Source organism: Carlito syrichta, unplaced genomic scaffold (assembly GCF_000164805.1).
Source record: "Carlito syrichta isolate Samal-C Ts95f unplaced genomic scaffold, Tarsius_syrichta-2.0.1 Scaffold227536, whole genome shotgun sequence".
Lineage (NCBI taxonomy): Eukaryota > Metazoa > Chordata > Mammalia > Primates > Tarsiidae > Carlito > Carlito syrichta.
Genome location: NW_007171632.1, coordinates 196,135 through 202,931, shown reverse-complemented (window position 1 = coordinate 202,931; position 6,797 = coordinate 196,135). Strand labels below are relative to the sequence as shown.

At 46.6% G+C, this 6,797-nt stretch overlaps 1 pseudogene across 1 annotated transcript; it reads left to right on the top strand.

The window, feature by feature from the left end:
- Nucleotides 1-640: 640 nt before the first annotated feature.
- LOC103253398 lies at nt 641-2,750 on the top strand (annotated as a pseudogene). Its single transcript, XR_002481571.1, has one exon. The product of XR_002481571.1 is annotated as an SNW domain-containing protein 1 pseudogene (transcript).
- The last annotated feature ends 4,047 nt before the right edge of the window (nt 2,751-6,797 follow it).

Here is a 6,797-nt window from a genome sequence, read left to right as displayed (position 1 = left end):
ATTAAACAGAATGATCTGCTTTGGGGAGGCTGAGGAGGGAGGATCACTTGAGGCCAGGAGTTTAAGACTTGCCTGAGCAACAAAGCAAGACCCTATCACTGCAAAAGAACATAGTTTAGCCAGGCATGTTGGCATATACTGTGATCGTAACTCTACACAAGGCTGAGACAGCTTACTCGAACCCAGGAGTTTGAAACTGTAGTGCCCTATGATCCTACCACTGCACTTCAGCCTGGAGAACAGAGCAGTTCCTGTCAAAGGAGGAGGAGGAGAAGGGAAAGGGGTTGGTGAAAGGGAAGGGGAAGGGGACGAAGGAGGGGCAAGGAGGGGGAGAAGGAGGCGGCGTTGTCATCCTCTAACTCACAGAGACCATTGACATTGGCTACTTGATCATGGTGTCCCTAGAGAAGAAATAGCTAAGCAGTCTACTAAATTCTTGCTTGATCTGTATAAGTACAAGAGCTCTGTGTCGAGGGATTATAAGTCTAATCTGAATTCCCGAAATAGAGAGTAACATTCCCTCAGTCAATTCCCAGACTTGAGCTAGTTTGTATACTCAGAATTCATCGGATGAGGGGAACTTGGTGCTCCTTGAGAAAGAGCTGTACTACAACTATCAAAAAAGTTTACTGTTGAAGCGGAAGAAGATGGCGCTCACCAGCTTTTTACCTGCACCTACTTAGCTATCTCAGGACCAAGTTGAGGCTGAAGAAAAGGCAAGATCCCAGAGATCACGACAGACCTCCCTGGTCTCTTCCCGAAGAAAACCTCCCCCATATGGGTATCGGAAAGACTGGATACCTCAGTTATTAGAGGATTTTGGAGATGGAGGTGTTTTTCCAGAGATTCATGTGTCCCAGTATCCACTGGATATGGGACGAAAGAAAAAAATGTCAAATGCACTGGCCATTCAGGTGGATCCTGAAGAAAAAATTAAATATGATGTGATTGCTCGACAAGGACAGTCAAAAGACAAGGTCATTTATAGCAAATACACTGACCTGGTTCCAAAGGAGGTTATGAATGCAGATGATCCAGACCTGCAAAGACCTGATGAAGACGCTATTAAAGAGATAACAGAAAAGACAAGGGTAGCCTTGGAAAAATCTGTATCACAGAAGGTTGCGGCAGCCATGCCAGTTCGAGCAGCTGACAAACTGGCTCCTGCTCAGTATATCCGATACACACCATCTCAGCAAGGAGTGACTTTCAACTCAGGAGCCAAACAGAGGGTTATTCGGATGGTAGAAATGCAGAAAGATCCAATGGAAGCTCCAAAGTTCAAGATTAATAAGAAGATTCCCCGGGGACCACCTTCTCCTCCTGCACCTGTCATGCATTCTCCTAGCCGAAAGATGACTGTAAAGCAACAAGAATGGAAGATTCCTCCTTGTATTTCTAACTGGAAAAATGCAAAGGGTTATACAATTCCATTAGACAAACGTCTGGCTGCTGATGGAAGAGGACTGCAGACAATACACATAAATGCAAACTTTGCCAAACTGGTGAAGCGCTCTACTTTGCTGATCGGAAGGCTCATGAAACTGTGGACATGCGTGCCCAAGTAGAGAGAAAGATGGCTTAGAAAGAAAAGGAGAAACATGAGGAGAAACTTAGAGAAATGGCCCAGAAAGCTAGGGAGAGAAGAGCTGGGATTAAAACCCATGTGGAAAAAGAGGATGGGGAGGCACGGGAGAGGGATGAAACTCATTCAACATGACAGGCGAAAAGAGAGACAGCACGACCGGAATCTCTCCAGGGCGGCTCCTGATAAGAGGTCGAACCTGCAGAGAAATGAAAATCGGGATATCAGTGAAGTCATTGCTCTCGGTGTGCCCAATCCTCGGGCTTCCAATGAAGTTCAGTATGACCAAAGGCTCTTCAACCAATCCAAGGGTATGGACAGTGGATTTGCAGGTGGAGAAGATGAAATTTATAATGTTTATGATCAAGCCTGGAGAGGTGGTAAAGATATGGCCCAGAGTATTTATAGGCCCAGTAAAAATCTGGACAAGGACATGTATGGTGATGACCTAGAAGCCAGAATAAAGACCAACAGATTTGTCCCCGACAAGGAGTTTTCTGGCTCAGATCGCAGGCAGAGAGGCAGAGAAGGACCAGTTCAATTTGAGGGAGATCCTCTTGGTTTGGACAAGTTTTTGGAAGAAGCCAAACAGCACGGTGGCTCGAAAAGACCCTCCGATAGCAGCCGCCCCAAGGAACACGAGCATGAAGGCAAGAAAAGGAGGAAGGGGTAATGCACATCTCTTCCAAGTGGATGAACTCTTATCCCATGGCCCTAATGATGCAAGTCCTATGGGGGACCACTTTGAAAATGGTCAGGACAAAAATCAAGTCTGGGTGCCAGATCCCAGCGCGACTTTTTATTACCAGAGAATGGGGGGAGAAATTCTACTTTGAATTATTTTGTTTTTTTAAACAGAGGGTTGTGTTTGTGCTTCTCCCACCTTTCGACATTTGAGAACACGCAGCCCCATGTACAGAATTCAGACCACTTCCCTTTGTGTGACACTAGTAGTTCGGGGTTCCTATTCTGTGAAAGAATGGCTGCTTATGAGTGAAGCTACCCCAGCCGCGATGAGTGGGAAGATGTTCACATACTGGGAGTGTCCTGCCAGACAAATCTTGCCCCTGCTGTACTCTGTTTTAATTTGGAATGGGGGAGGGAAGTAAGCTCTTGCTTGGTGCAACTATTTGTTTCAAATAAAAACATTTAGTCAAAAAAAAAAGTTTACTGTTAATCTTACTCTCAGCCTTCGTCAAAGGGATTTACAGCCACTTGCCAGGGTGACTGTGCATGGAGAAAAGGCAAATAACTCGGATTTTGGGGTATTACTGGACTCTGACTCTGATATATGGTGTTGTCTCCACCATAGCCAGAGTGCATGAGTTTGGACACCGAGGAATGAAGGGGAGAATGGTTGTTCTTGCTGTCATACCAAATAGACCTCTGAAGGAAGTTTTGGTTCCTATTTCAAGACCTGAGCCCAGATGGTTTAGAGGTTCTTATACCCAGGGAGTGAATGCTTCCACCCTGAACAAAGTCTTGGTTAAGTCACAAGGCTGAAACTGTTCCTAGCTATTTAGAGCTCCTCAACCTACTGAACCACCAGGCTGAGTAAGAGGTCACTTGTGTTCATTTGGGTGATTGATCCTTTTCACTAAGGGGAAATCGGATTATACACGGGTTGGCAGGACTACATCTAGAACCCAGAAATTCCCACTAGAGGGGATGTTAGGAGTCCCATGCCCAAGAGGCCTTGTTAGCAGAAAATGCAGCAACCCATACAAACTCAGAAAGATCCACCAAGGATGCACACATGGGTTGTTGGGACATTCCCCTCAGAAAGTGAACCCCATGTGACTGAGGTGCTAGAAGATAATAAAAGTAATACAAAATGGGCAGGAGAAGAGAGAAACTGTGGTTATTACCTCAAGCCTCATGGCCAACTACAGAAGCAGGGATTGTGACAGTCATGTTTTGGTTGACTTGCCTCTCAAGATTTTTTCCCAGTGCCTTACAGGATGAGTGATGCAATGGCTAATGATTTAAGTTTCAGTGGGAGTTTGAACTGCTGTGTAGCCATTGGGACTTTTTGTGTCACCCATTCCTTGTGGAGAACAAGGAATGTGGAATTTTCATCCATAAAAATGGACAAACCTGGATGTTGATGGGCAAACGTCATGAACTGTGCTGGGTATTACCAGTTTGCATTTCTGAACCTTTGTGCTAAGGCTGGACTCTGAAGCCGATACCCCAAAATATGGTACGTTGACATACTGAACTGAAGAACAAGCCTCAAGTTCTGACCTCCCATCTCCTGTCCCTCAATCCACTGACTCTACCCAAAACACAGGATACAGTTGTTCCTAGAAGTTCCCTTATCTGCTGAAGTCTGGACCCATGAAAGAAGAAAACAGTGACCTCCGGTTTCTTCCCTGAAGTTTCATCAACAAAACCCATTTCACAGGGAGAAAGTCTGTAGTCTTCCACACATCGGCACAGGCTTCCATCACAACCATTGTCTACTTGGCGGGCCCAACAGATTTTGTCCCAGCCCATAGTGTATTCCTCAAGCCCACAGAATTCCACTAAAGATCATTTACTGCCCCCCCTAAAATCTCCACACCTCTCCAACTCTCTTACCCATAAGAGGTAGGGTGTGTTTAAGCATCTGTACCCCCATTGGGTTATCGAGCAATCACTGTGATTTTCCCCAAGCACACTAATTAATTTGTATGTCATTTCTCTCTTATTAACCTGCCTTTTGCCCGTTGATTTTCCAGTGACCCTTCAGAAGGCGAAGAGAGTTTTTCTTTGGCCTCTACGCTCCTCTCCTCCTTGGACTCTGCGCCTTGGGAGTCTGATGAATTTCACCAGTGACTTTGTTACCATCTAGTTTCCTGTGGGGTTTGGCCAGTGGAAGCCACCTGCAGGAGGTTGAAGGGCCGAAGGAGAATGAGTTAGGGGTGCTCATTCCCCTGAGGCCTTCCTGTTGGGTGGTCCAGTGTGTCCCTGTTCCTCCATCCATCGGTCTGGCCTGTCAGAGGCTCTCTTCCTTTCTCTGGGTTTTTATATCTGTCCCCACCCTCATGCAACAGCTTCCCACTCTTGCTTACTCCAGGGTGCTTTGTCATTCTTGATTGGTTTCCCTTAACTCTGTTAAGAGCTGTATAAATTAATCTTTTTTCTTTATACTTTTTATTTTTTCAGAGTCTCACTCCATCACCCAGGCTGGAGTACAGGGGCATAATCACGGCTCACCACAACCTTGACCTCCTGCACTCAGGTGATCCTCCTGCCTTAGCTTCCTGAGAAACTAGGACTACAAATATGTGCCATCACACCCGGATACTTCTTTTGCTTCATGTAGAAATGAGGTCTGGCTACATTGCCTAGGTTGGTCTTCAATTCCAGGGCTCATGCAATGTGCTGGTATTACTGGCGTGAGCCACCATGACCGTCCCCACATTGTATTTCGATATTGTTTACATATAAGGTATCCTTAATATCTGTTCAATGAATGACTGAATACATGAAACAATGCTTTATTAAGTGAATAAATTTATAGTTCATCAGGTTTGTCTTGGAGTCATTGTGCTAACTTTCCTGCACTTTCTTTAGTGCCATATCTTCATAAGCATCCTGTGGTTAAAGCACTTTTTCATGGTCCATGGAAGAATGGGGTGGGAATGTAAAGTTTTTTGTAGTATATGCCTCACAGACAGAATGCCAGTTCCTTCCTCATGGTGGTTGGATGGAGAATATACTCAGACAGTGTGTTTAGTCTGGTTGGGCAAGCCCCATGACTGGCTTGCACACAGGAATCGAACATCAGCTGTTCCAGGCTTTTTGTATATTTCATGCAATTCTGGAGACTTTGCCACCAGTCTTCCTATTCATTATTTAAAAACTATATGTTGTGGGTGCCAGAGGAGATCTAAAACAAAGCATGACAGAAACCATATGCTTAGCTGAATATACAGGCATTCCTACGGTCTCCTGTGCGGCAGTGAGAGAGGCTGATCTTTCTGAGGGGTGAGGATTCCGCTTCCCCTCAGGAAGGTTCATCATCTATGATCATCACTTTGCCTCTGAGCAGCACAGACCTCTGGGGAGCTCCCTTCCCACCACCTTCTCAGAACTAACTCTGGCCATCCACAGCTTTGATTTGTCTCTGTGAAATGGGCCACAGTTTTGATGGCTTCTTTTGGTCCCTCAAGGGGCATGGAAAGAAAATGGTGGGTCCAACGGGTGAACCCTGTTCGGAAAAGGGGACTGGATGTGAAGGGTCAGTGACTGGAATGAATGACTACTAGTCCCAGGAACCTTGGCATGGAGGGAAAGCAATGCCACTCTTGTTGAGAAAGGGAAATACTGTGGCCTCCTGACTGAAAGGGTGGGTGGAAGTGAGGACAGACACTTTGTCCCTCACCACACACCTTCACCCGCTTTCTCTGGGGACAAGCTGAACACTCAGCAGAGTTGGCCAGCACCTGTGCTGAGCTGCTCTTCTCTCTATGATCAGGAATATGAGTCTCCGGGCATGCAGCACAAGGTACCTCATTTCAAATGCAATTATGCATGCACAGATCTTGCAAACCGTTCACTTTCTAGTGCCTGCCACAGTGAGCCCACTCATCCAGGGACAGAAGGCAAATATTTAACAGCCGGTGCAGACAAGCATTGACCTGTGCAAATGACCACTGCTGGAACAGAGCTTTGGAGAGCCACTGCTATGCCAGGCATTTGCCCTCACATGCAGGATCACAGGGGAAGGTCAGGAAGTCAGGGGTAGGTTCTGGGAAGGGGCTTTCCACATTTGAACAAGCAGTGCAGCCACACCCATGTGAGTGAGATGAACACCAGGCCTGCTCTCCTGGCCCCTCCACAGCCTCATCCCTCTCCACCCTCTTGTTGCAGTGTTTGTTTGATTTTTCTTTTCCACACCCAAATTCCTATTTCTCACTCCTTCAGGCAGCGAACATACCATCTCCTCTTTCAGAGGCCCTGAATGTGGTGGGAACAGGCCTGTGCTTGAGAGGCAAGCACGACCCAGTTCAGGTGTCCCAAAACCTGGCTATGTGCTAGAATCACCACAGTTGTGCCCAGGTCATGTGTACTTTTCCACAAGGTGATGCTGAAGCCCACCAGGTTCAGAGCTTCCCACCCTCCTCCGACATCCAGGATCATCAGGAAGCTCTGTGGGCAATGCTGGTCAAACACCTGCGACTTCTGGGAGGAAGGTCAGTGCTCAGAGCCACTCACAATGGCC